At 43.1% G+C, this 11,278-nt stretch overlaps 1 pseudogene; it reads left to right on the plus strand.

The window, feature by feature from the left end:
• The first annotated feature begins 4,462 nt into the window (after window positions 1–4,462).
• Window positions 4,463–5,975, plus strand: LOC147881181 (G-type lectin S-receptor-like serine/threonine-protein kinase At1g34300; annotated as a pseudogene).
• The last annotated feature ends 5,303 nt before the right edge of the window (window positions 5,976–11,278 follow it).

Genomic DNA, 11,278 nt, shown 5'->3' on the forward strand with positions numbered 1-11,278 from the left:
TTTTGTAAGAAACAAAGAAGCGGCCAGAAAGTTATGGGCAGTTTACTAGATGGGAGTAAAAACTATCATGAAAACATACTATAAGACACAGAGACTCATAACTTTTTGCTATAGTATCTGATTCAAGGTTTGATCACATAGAGAAATGCGCCTTGAAGAGAGCTTCATGTTGATATAAGTTTCATCAAAATTGGACTTGAGTGGAAAGTTATGAGCAAAACACTAATAGGGGGTGAAACTGTCATAAAAACTGCCCTCCACCCATGCTAATTTTGCCTTCCATCACATATAGAATACATCTCATGCGGTGCTACTTGGTCTAGTATTTCATCTTGGAATGGCAAAGGAAAATGATCCCTCTTAGTGTATGCATTCAAAGGACAAAATTCCATAGAAACCCGCCACTTATTTCCTTTCTTTGGTGTGACAACTATAGGAGATAACCATTCTGAATCATCAACAGGAAAGATGAATCCCGCCTGAAGTAGTTGTGTTACCTCTTTCTTTAGTGCCTCAGCTTGGATCACTCCCAATCGCCTTAAGCGTTGCACATCTAGCTATCTTTTGGGCTTCAACTCAATCTTATGCTCCACAAGAGAGACTGGTCAAACTTGTGAATAGCTTGTTGCAAAGAGATGAAAAATCATCTAACATATCCAAGTATTGGAGCTTTTCGCTACTTGATAGAGAATCACCAAGAAGCTCTTTATTGCATTGGCGTCATTTAGTGTGCTCCACATCCTCCACATGAAGTGTCTCTATAGGATCTTCTTATACCACCACCTTGTTCCCTCCTGACTCATCCCGATCAGCAACAAGACAAAGACCAAAGGCCACTCCTTCCACCTCACCCTCTGAGTTGGTCTCCTCGGAGCTACACCCTGTCTCTTCTTCTTCATCGGTTAAGTTAGAGCTTGAACTCTCTGATGTTGAAGACTCCTCCTCCTTAACAACGTCCTTTTTGCGGCTTTTGATGTTGTAGCACACCTTCTTATCATTTCCCTGCAAAATTAATTCTCTAGTATCCCACTTTTGAACAACCTTCACCTTGCATAGCCAAGGCCTTCCCAAAATCAATGGATAGGCACGTGCATGTGGCTTGGTAGGGATCACCTGAAAAGTAGTCGGCACAGAAATTCCACATACATCCACTTCTAGATTCTTCACAACTCCCAAGGTCTTTACCCTAGTGTTGTCAGCCAATTTGATGCAATAAGGAGAGGTAGTACTAGAGTATTTTAAATCAGCATCTATCATGGTCTTCTCACTCATGACATTAATCGATGCACCTCCATCAATGTAAACATTAGAAATCACTTGACCATCAATGATCACATCAACCACAGGTACATCATCACCAACATCTATATCTACCTTTTAAACAATAGGAATGGTACTTTTCTTCTTTTTCTTCTTTGACACTTTTGTGCTTGCTAGCTTTCCCCATTCCTTCCGTAGTTTTGGAGACAAAGCAAGTAATTGACCAAAGGAGATATGAGCTTCCTTTCCTTTAAGGTCGGACAACAAGTCATAGCTTCCAATGCCTTGTCCTAAAGGAAAGTCTGACTAGCTAATTCTCCTTCTAGATGCCTTCTTTTTCTTACTACGGCGTTCCTCTTCCTGATGTTCCTCATCTACTTCTTCCTTGCTTTCTTCTTCTTCTTTTGCTTTACCACACCCCCGTTTAGCCATCATTACCTCTCTTTCCTCATCCCCTGAAGAAGCTTCTTGGATGTTTGAAGTGATTTTTGTTATGTGCTGGAGGAGCATGGGATGAGGCAAGGAAGGGAAGGCAATAGTTAGAAGATAGATGCTCAAGGGCGCTCGTATAACTGTACATCTCTCTCTCTCTCTCTCTCTCTCACATAGAAATACCATAGCTAGAGAGAGAGAGAGAGAGAGAGAGAGAGAGAGAGAGAGAGAGAGAGAGAGAGAGAGAGAGGGAGGGGGGAGGGGGAGGGTTTATTGAATGACTAACGACACTATCTCTCGAAATGCACATCTCAACACACACACACACACAAAAAAAACCCGTAGCTAGAGGTGTTAACACATACACACATAATCTCTCTCTATTTCTCTAAAAATGGCATGTACACTTCTGTGCATGCTATAGATAGAGGCTAGAGGCAGAAAAATACACACAAAAAACACCCGTAGCTAGAGGTGTTAACACATACACACACACAGAGCGCACACACACACACATACATGCACACACACACACACACACACACAATTGATTAGATATACATATAGCTTGTAAGGATTATAAACGTTATGTTTTTACATTTGTGTGTGAATGTGAGCACCATGCAAGATTTGTGAATGCGAGAGAGAGAGAGAGAGAGAGAGAGGGTGGGGGCGAGGGGTTTATCAAATGACTAATGCCACTGCCTCTGGAAATGTATATGTCAACACACACACACACACACACACACAAAACCATAGCTAGAGAGAGAGAGAGAGAGAGAGAGAGAGAGAGAGAGAGAGAGAGAGAGAGAGAGAGGGGAGGGGGGAGGGGGAGGGTTTATCAAATGACTAACGACACTATCTCTCGAAATGCACATCTCAACACACACACACAAAAAACCCGTAGCTAGAGGTGTTAACACATACACACATAATCTCTATCTATCTCTTTAAAAATGGCACTTACACTTCTATGCATGCTATAGATAGAGGCTAGAGGCACAAAAATACAAAACTTCACATGCCACTATCTCCCAAAATGCACGTAAGATTGGCGCCAGCATGTACCCTAACTTAAGGAATATGCTAAAATCAGTTAATTACTTGAAGGGAAACGAGGGTGTAGCATATGTGTCTACATGCAAGGTTGCACGATGGCGATCGATTGACCTATAGGAGGATGCACACTACCTCTTTTCCTTCAGGAAAATCTCTCCTTGCTTGCTCAAATCTACCTTCTTTCGTTCCTCCATTATCTTCATTTTCTTTCATCTCCTTTCCTTAGATATTCATGCCCTTTCATCTTCCCCTAGCATCGATCAACCCCTACACCTCTCTTTCTCTCTCTCTCTCAAAACCACATACAAAAATTCTATAAACCTCCCCCCCCCTCTCTCTCTCTCTCCCTCTCTCACAAAAACACAAAAGCACACACACACACACACACACACACACACACACAAACACACACACTCTCTCTCACACACACATATAATCTCTCTCTCTCTCTCTCTCTCTCTCTCTCTCTCTCTCTCTCTCTCTCTCTCTCTCTCTCTCTCTCTCTACTGCACATGCTTAAAAACCGTCTTGAGGGATGATCCAATGCAAGAGAAAGATAAGTGGAAGAGGGGGGGGGGAGAGAGAGAGAGAGAGAGAGAGAGAGAGAGAGAGAGAGAGAGAGAGAGAGAGAGAGAGAAAGATTGCAACACGTCCACTATCTCTCAGAATGCAAAATAAACCCGCTTAGCAGACCGATCAACTGAAAGTAAACCATAGCAAATCGACCTGGCAATACAAATGGTTGTTGAAGGAATCGTCCACCAAGATGTGGAGCTGAGGATGTCTAGTTCAAGTCTGCACACAGGAGCAGAGGATGTTTGCTGGAGCCTACTGGTGTATGTGAACTGAGGACGTGAAGTCCTTGGAGCTGGCTGCTGGTCGATGGAGTTAGCTTTACACTGCTGGAGGTCGAGATATGGAGCGGATCAAGGTCGAGGTAGGAGCTACTGGTAGCTCAGAATGGCTGTTATATGGGTAGAGGTACAAAAGGGAACTTGGGGTGGTTCCGTTATATGGGTAGAAGAGAACTTGGGGTGGTTTCGATCTTCCAGTCGGCTACTGTCATACTGGGATGAGCTAGAATCCTTGCTTGCGTCTGTAACCGAGGATGCCCGTGGGCATTTGAAGATCGGGCTCCTTAATTTTGAAGAGGACGGCGCGACTGAGTATCCATGGGTTTCATTCACAGAAATCGCTCCATTGGTCTTCGAATTCGAGCATGCAGACAAAAGGCTGCTCAGGCAGGAGCTGCTAGAGAATGCAGCTGGGCAGATGAACAACTGGAGGTGGCAACAAAGATGAATAGTTGGAGGTGGCGACAAAGATGGAGAGCAACAGAACAGCTGGAGGTGGTGATCGTCGATATGGAGAAGCTGGACGGCAGATGAACAGTTGGAGAGGCCGAAGATGGAGTTGCTCAGCGGGAGGAAGCTGGAGAGGGGCGATGGAGGCTGGAGGAGACGGGAGGCGTAGGTGGGAGAATTCATGGCGTTGAAGGCGTGACGGCTCCAGACGGCTCCTCTGTATTCATGGTTGACATTCTTCCTTCAACCCTCCCATCGTGACACGTGTCACGTGAGATCTCCCTCCCAGCTCCTCTCTCGTGATGACATGTGGCAAGGTTGGCTCTCTCCCTCCTTAATAGATAGTATAGATAGTATAGATATCTCCCTCCTTAATAGATAGTATAGATATAGATATAGAAGTATAGATGGGAGTTGTGGCGCTTGGGGAGTTGTGGCTCATCGAGTTTGATCAGAACGGGATTTTTTCCTTGTATAGCTCCCCAGGTATCGTAAACGCCTCAAATTTTGCTGATGATCACGGCTGGTCAGCCACCCGGAGGTTTACCCTTGGCATGGACGGCAATCTTCGCATGTACAGTTGGGACGCGCCTTCATCGCAATGGACGAGAGTTTGGCTCGCTCTGAATGATGTATGCACGCAAGTCGCACAGTTATGCGGTGATTATGGACTCTGCCTATACAACCCAGAACCTGCCTACACGGATGTAGGCAAAACTAGATCATCGACATCAACTCTTGCACGAGCATGTTGTCTATCCCGAATGAAACTAGCGTACTTGTGAATAGAACCGCTGGAACAGTTGCATACAAAAGCAGCGTAGTAGTAACTGTATCTTTGGCTGCAGTGATTGGGGCAGAGCTCCTATGCTTTGCTCTCGTTCTTGCATTCTGGATTCAGAGAACGGCAAAGACACTGCGGTATATGAAGCTTCAGGGCGACCTGGAGGGAGTCTCTGGATTTGCTATCATGTTTTCCTACCTAGAATTGGAAGCAGCAACAATAAATTTCTACGAAATTTCTACGAAACTCTAGGAGCCCGGGGCTTTGGTACAGTCTATAAGGGCCGACTTTCAAATGACAAAGTTGTGGCAGTCAAACGATTAGAAGGCGTTTCTCAAGGCGAGAAACAATTCCGTGCAGAAATAGCCACCATTGGTAGGATTCATCACATAAACTTGCTCAGCCTTCTTGGATTTTGTGCAGAAGGCGAACATAGACCCCTGGTTTACGAATATATGGAGAATGGCTCCCTGGATAAAATCTTATTCGATCACTCTTCGGGTCATGATCCGTTGAATTGGGACACCAGATTTCAGATTTGCGTGGCTGTAGCACGGGGCATCACTTACCTGCATGAGGAATGTCTTGACTGCATTCTACACTGTGACATCAAGCCACAGAACATCCTGCTTGACAAGAACTACCATGCAAAGGTAGCTGATTTTGGGCTGGCGTATCTTTTCAGCAGAGATCATACTCTTACAATTTCGAACGTAAGGGGAACGAGGGGGTATCAGGCACCGGAGTGGTTGTCTAATCTGCCCATAACCTCGAAAGCGGATGTGTACAGCTACGGGATGCTGCTGCTAGAGATAGTGAGCGAGCGGGAGGACCAACTATCTGTTCTCAGAATCGGCATTGAATGACCCGGACGGCAAATGGTGTTTCGCGGCTTGGGCTTATCAGAGGAGGGTGGAGGAGGTGGTGGATGTCAGGATAGGGCCGATGGTGGATTACGAGCCGCGAGGGCAGTGCTGAAGGTGGCCTTCTGTAGGCCATCCATGGAAAGGGTTGTGCAGATGCTGGAAGGCTCGCTTGCCACCGAGGAGCCCGACGTTTCTCAGCTTCCGTTCAATTCTCGTCTTTCAGAAACATTCACTGTTCGCAACATCTCATGCCCAAAAGCCCGGGAATAAATGTCAATCTATGTTTTATACTCGTTGGAAACCTTGCCGCCCATGTTGTGCTTGTGAAGAATAATATAAAGTTCTATTATTGTTTCTGCAGAAAAGATTAGACAAATTAGAAGTTAAGGGCTTGATTTTTATAAAACAATTTTACTTTTAAAACCCAATTTTAAACCAATTTAAATTATATAAATGATTACAAATTCTACTTTTTTATCAAAATATGGTAATTAACTAGTAAGAAACCAACAACGAAAAATAATCTTGATATCACGGGGTCACTATGTATAAACCCTCTATATCAGGTGCGTCATATCATGGGGTCACTATGTATAAACCCTCTATAGCAAGTGCATGCAAGGCCTATTCCTTTCTCTTTAAATTTTTTAGGCAGACACCCTTAGGAGGAGTTTGGGTTATTTTTAGCTCTCCTTGAGCCGCTTGTCAAATTTTAGCTTTATTTTATGATTCAAGTGCAAATGCTTTTCTCATAAATCTATGTAATTGTAAGCAAGTAGATGTCAAAAATCTATATAATTGTAAACTAGTACATGTTTATTAGCATTGTCTGTGTCTTCGAGCAATGGTGGAGAGGTTTGTTTGCTTGCTATGTTTGCAACCAATAGTGTAGAGATTGCGCTGTAGAATTCTCTGCCAATCTATGTGTGTTGTTTTTTGAATTATGGTCTTTTTTTTAACATATGCACTGGTCTCTAGCTAGACTTGTAGTTTTTTTATTTTGTTGTATCCTTACTTTGTTTAGTTCTAGGTAGCTCGTATCAATCCCTCCCGCTTGTAGGCTTGTAGGTAGCATTTTCTCAAAAAATTATGTCCTCTTTTCACTTTGTCTTTGATAAGGTAAGCACTTCCTATCAAGGTTGCTTCCTCAACCCTGCATAACTTTTTCCTTCGTGGGTGAGACTTCTTCCTCTGATAGGTATATCATGGATAAGGCTAGAAGAAGGTTGCTTTTTTGCCATAGTGAGAGGCACTTCCTCTTCCGAGAGGATATGAGGTGCCACAACAATACAAAGCACCCATAGACACGCACACAGACACGTTTCCTTAACTTTAAAAAAAACTTATGGATGCGTCTATTTGCGCGTCTATTAGCACATCTACAGACCCGCGTCTATAGGCACATCCATATAACAGACACATGCCTATAGACGTGCTTTTAGATGCTTTGTAGAAATTAAAAAAAAAACAGAAAGACGAGTTCATAGACACTCTATAGAATTATTTTTTTAAATAAAAGCAGAATTTTGTGTTCTTGAACATAATGCTGTGTATGTTGTGTGGTTACAAGAATCCCATTTCCACAGTGTGCAATTCAATTCTTACAACCAATCGCATTTTAATTAGCATGATTTCAAACACGTCTATACCGACGATTACAATTCTGAATAAAATATTACAACTCCAAAACATTTAGTTCACAAGGCATTCATTGATAGAATGTTGCACAAGGAAATTGAAAGGGAAAAAAATAAAAGGGGTGTATATTAATTCATAGCCCAAAAAGTGCTTGTATGTATATGTTATAGCACGAAGCCAAGCCACGTTCTGTGGCTTCAAGTACAAAAAATAAGAGGAGTGTATATACAAGAGAGGCACGAAGCCAAGCCAATGGCTTCAAGTACAGAAAAGAGTAGCTAGCACTACTTCTACGACTAATCTAAGTTCTTCGCGTACTTGCTCCCTTCTTCGCTCCCTTCTTCGTCGCCTTCTTCCTCATGTTCTTCCTCCTGATCAGTCCCAGGGGCTTGTAAATGAGGGACAACATGTATCAATGTATGAAAAATCAAATCTTTATTTACAATATTGACATTATTTAAGTACTTTTAAATACCTGTGGGGGGCGCTCCAGTAGCCCAGATATATTGCTCCTTAGTAATTAACCCATCATCATAGAAGTACCTCCATGTATGTCCTCTACAATGGTGGTAGTGGTAGGGCATTGTCTCGACAGGAGTAGGGTACTTGCCTTTGATATCAAGCTACAAGATGACACAATTTGCGGAGGGGTTAGAACAAAGAAACAACCTCCTAATAAACCACATAAACACAATATAATTTGAGATTGATACCTACAAATTGGGCCTCCTATGATTCAACACCCCCTGCTCCAAAATGCACGTTTCCATATTGCTCCATTTGGATCCTTTGTGCCTCCACGTGCTGTAGACTGGGGTCTGCCTTCACTACTTTCGTTGCTTTCTTCCACTCATGCTTGTGAGCGGTGTGGGGCTGGCCCCTTGGTGGTTGACCTCCCTCTCTCCTGGCAATCTCGACTAGTGCTTGTCTCTTAAGCGAAGATCTTTTATTGGCAAGTATAATAACAATCTTTTACTTTGCCCATTTATCTGTGAACTGAACGTTGGGGGGATTGGGATACCTAGAGTGTACAGCAACGATGGTCTCATCAGCCAACTTTTTTTACTGCTCTTTATATGGAATATTTAAAGCAATCTATGTAGTTGTTACCAATTACAGAGCGCATGAAGGCCATGATATCCTTCCCCCATGCATGTGTCAAGATGCCTCCTGTTTGAATGATGTCATAGAATATTGTACCATCACCCTGTGGCACATCTGCATTATTTGAATCATCCTCGCCCACCATTACGCCCCCCAAAGCACTTGCCATGCATCCCCCACCGCTCTCCCTACTACTACGCCTGTTGCCCTATTGTGACGAGCTAGTATGATGGCCACTCGTATCTAGAGAAGTGACTCCCGACTGCACGGGAGTACGCTGGTGGTTCTGCGAGGCAAAAGGACCTCCTGATGGTAGGGGAGAAGGGGCTCCAGACCACTATATGGGAGAAGAGAGTGCTAATGATCAGGGAGAAGAGACTCCAGATAGCAAGGGAGAAGGGACTCCTGATAATTGGACACAAGGGACAGGCCCTGTTGCCTGTTGGGCTGTCTCGACTCCACATGAGTAATCTCAGTAGGTGTGGGGTTGGGGTGGTTTGGAGTTTGTACTGCGAACTCCTGGGGGGTGTTTAGAGTACCCATCATGTATGTGTATAACTCCTTAGGAGTGGGAGGGTGCCTTAAAATGTTATATAACTCTCGAAAGATGACATCACTACAAGGCATAAGCCCTTTTTCGACAAAAATACCGACATTTTTTACACTAATTTTTTTTAAAACGGGCGCAAACGTCATTATTAAAGTCGTTATAAGCATCGAAAAAGAACGGTCGCTATATAAGCGTCGCTATATAGTGACACTGGTAAACATCGCTATATAGCGACGATTAACAAAACTAAAAAAAGAGCATTAGTGGGGCTAAACAGGGCCATAGCAAGCCCTGTTTTGCCCCACTAATGTTTTTTTTTTTTTGTAACTACAAAAAAATTTTTTTATTACAAAATTTCCCTTGCGAAAAGGGTGATACAAAATCGCTCAAATGAAATGATCAAGCAACAAAAGCATATACATGTCGAAGATATACAACATTGTTTGTTACAAAATTACCCCTTCGAAAAGGGTGATACAAAATCGCTCAAATGAGTCGATATACAAAATGATATACATGGTGAAGTATATGCAAACTACTGCTACTGCTACTGCTACTGCTGTTGCTGCTGCTGCTGCTGCTACTGCTACTACTACTACTACTACTACTCATTCGAATCGTCGTCATCGTCCTCCTCGTCCTCGTCTTACTGGCCTGATCCTTGGTCCTTGTGAGCTGCGCCTGCTCCCTGACCCTCGTGAGGTGCGCATGATCCTTGGCCCTTGTGATCGCTCGCCTTCGGGGATGGGACGCTTGAGCTTTGACCCTAAGAGTGAAACCATATTAATTGAAAATTAGATTGGAACTTAAAGAATAAAACAATTTAAAAAGTGAGATTATGAGTAGGAGTAGACTTATACCTTGCGAGCAACCACCTTAGCCCAATCGATAGCTGCTCCCATTGCCTCCTGCTCAATAAACCACGGCTTTGTTCCTATGCAAAATGTGCATCGCGTCTCTGCATCTGTAGGAAGATGACCCATCGCAACTTGTTGTGGATCCAATTTATGAGAGTTAGATAAAGTGCATGTAATATGTAGTAAAACGAATAGAACAATGCATTAAATGAGAAGAATTAGACGTACCACGGTTGCCTCGAACACCAACCATCTGCCTACACCAAAGTGTGAAGTACCTATGGCATCCAGCCGTCTCCTCACATCCCTCCTCTGACCCTTGAACATTTCGAGATGGTCCCTATTCTGCTTCTTGAAGAACTTCCAATCAGCTTTGTCTGCCCAACTGGGTTTAGCCATCCCCTTTGTGATGGCTAGGCATATGCTTATGAAAAGAGATCGAAAGAGGGGGAAGAGGGGGAGAAAGCTTATGCTCATGCTCATGCTTATGCTTATGCTTGTGCATGAGCATATTAGCATAAAAGAAAAAGAGAGAAAGCTTAAGCATAGTCAAATACATATGCTTATGAAAAGAGATCAAAAGAGGGGGAAGAGGGGGAGAAAGAGAGAGGAAAAGAGGAAAATGAGACATGCTCATGAGAGAAGGAAAGGAGAAAGAGGGGAAAAAGAGATTGGAATAAGGAAAGGAGAAGGAGAAGGAGACATATGCTCATGCTTATGCTTATGCTTATGCATGAGCATAAGAGAAGGAGACATATGCTTATGCTTATGCTTATGCATAGGCAAATACATATGCTTATGAAAAGAGATTAAAAGAGAGGAAAGAGGGGGGGAAAGAGAGATGAAAGGAGGAAAAGAGGAGACGGAGAAGGAGACATATGCTCATGCATAAGCATAAGCATAAGAGAAGGAGACATATGCTCATGCTTATGCTTATGCTTATGCTCTTTTAATCTCTTTTCATAAGCATAAGTATAAGAGAAGGAGACATATGCTTATGCTTGTGCATAGGCAAATACATATGCTTATGAAAAGAGATTAAAAGAGGGGAAAGGGGGGAAAGAGAGAGGAAAGGAGGAAAAGAGGAGAAGGAGAAGGAGAAGGAGACATATGCTCATGCATAAGCATAAGCATAAGAGAAGGAGACATATGCTCATGCTTATGCTTATGCTTATGCATGAGCATAAGAGAAGGAGACATATGCTTATGTTTATGCATAGGAAAATACATATGCTTATGAAAAGAGATTGAAAGAGGGGAAAGAGGGGGGGAAAGAGAGAGGAAAGGAGGAAAAGAGGAGAAGGAGAAGGAGAAGGAGAAGGAGGAGACATATGATCATGCATAAGCATAAGCATAAGAGAAGGAGACATATGCTCATGCTTATGCTTATGCTTATGCATGAGCATAAGAGAAGGAGACATATG

The sequence above is a fragment of the Dipteris shenzhenensis genome, chromosome 31 (genome assembly GCF_047967505.1).
Source record: "Dipteris shenzhenensis isolate YYH24624 ecotype China chromosome 31, Dip_SZ_1.0, whole genome shotgun sequence".
In the NCBI taxonomy this organism is placed as follows: Eukaryota; Viridiplantae; Streptophyta; class Polypodiopsida; order Gleicheniales; family Dipteridaceae; genus Dipteris; species Dipteris shenzhenensis.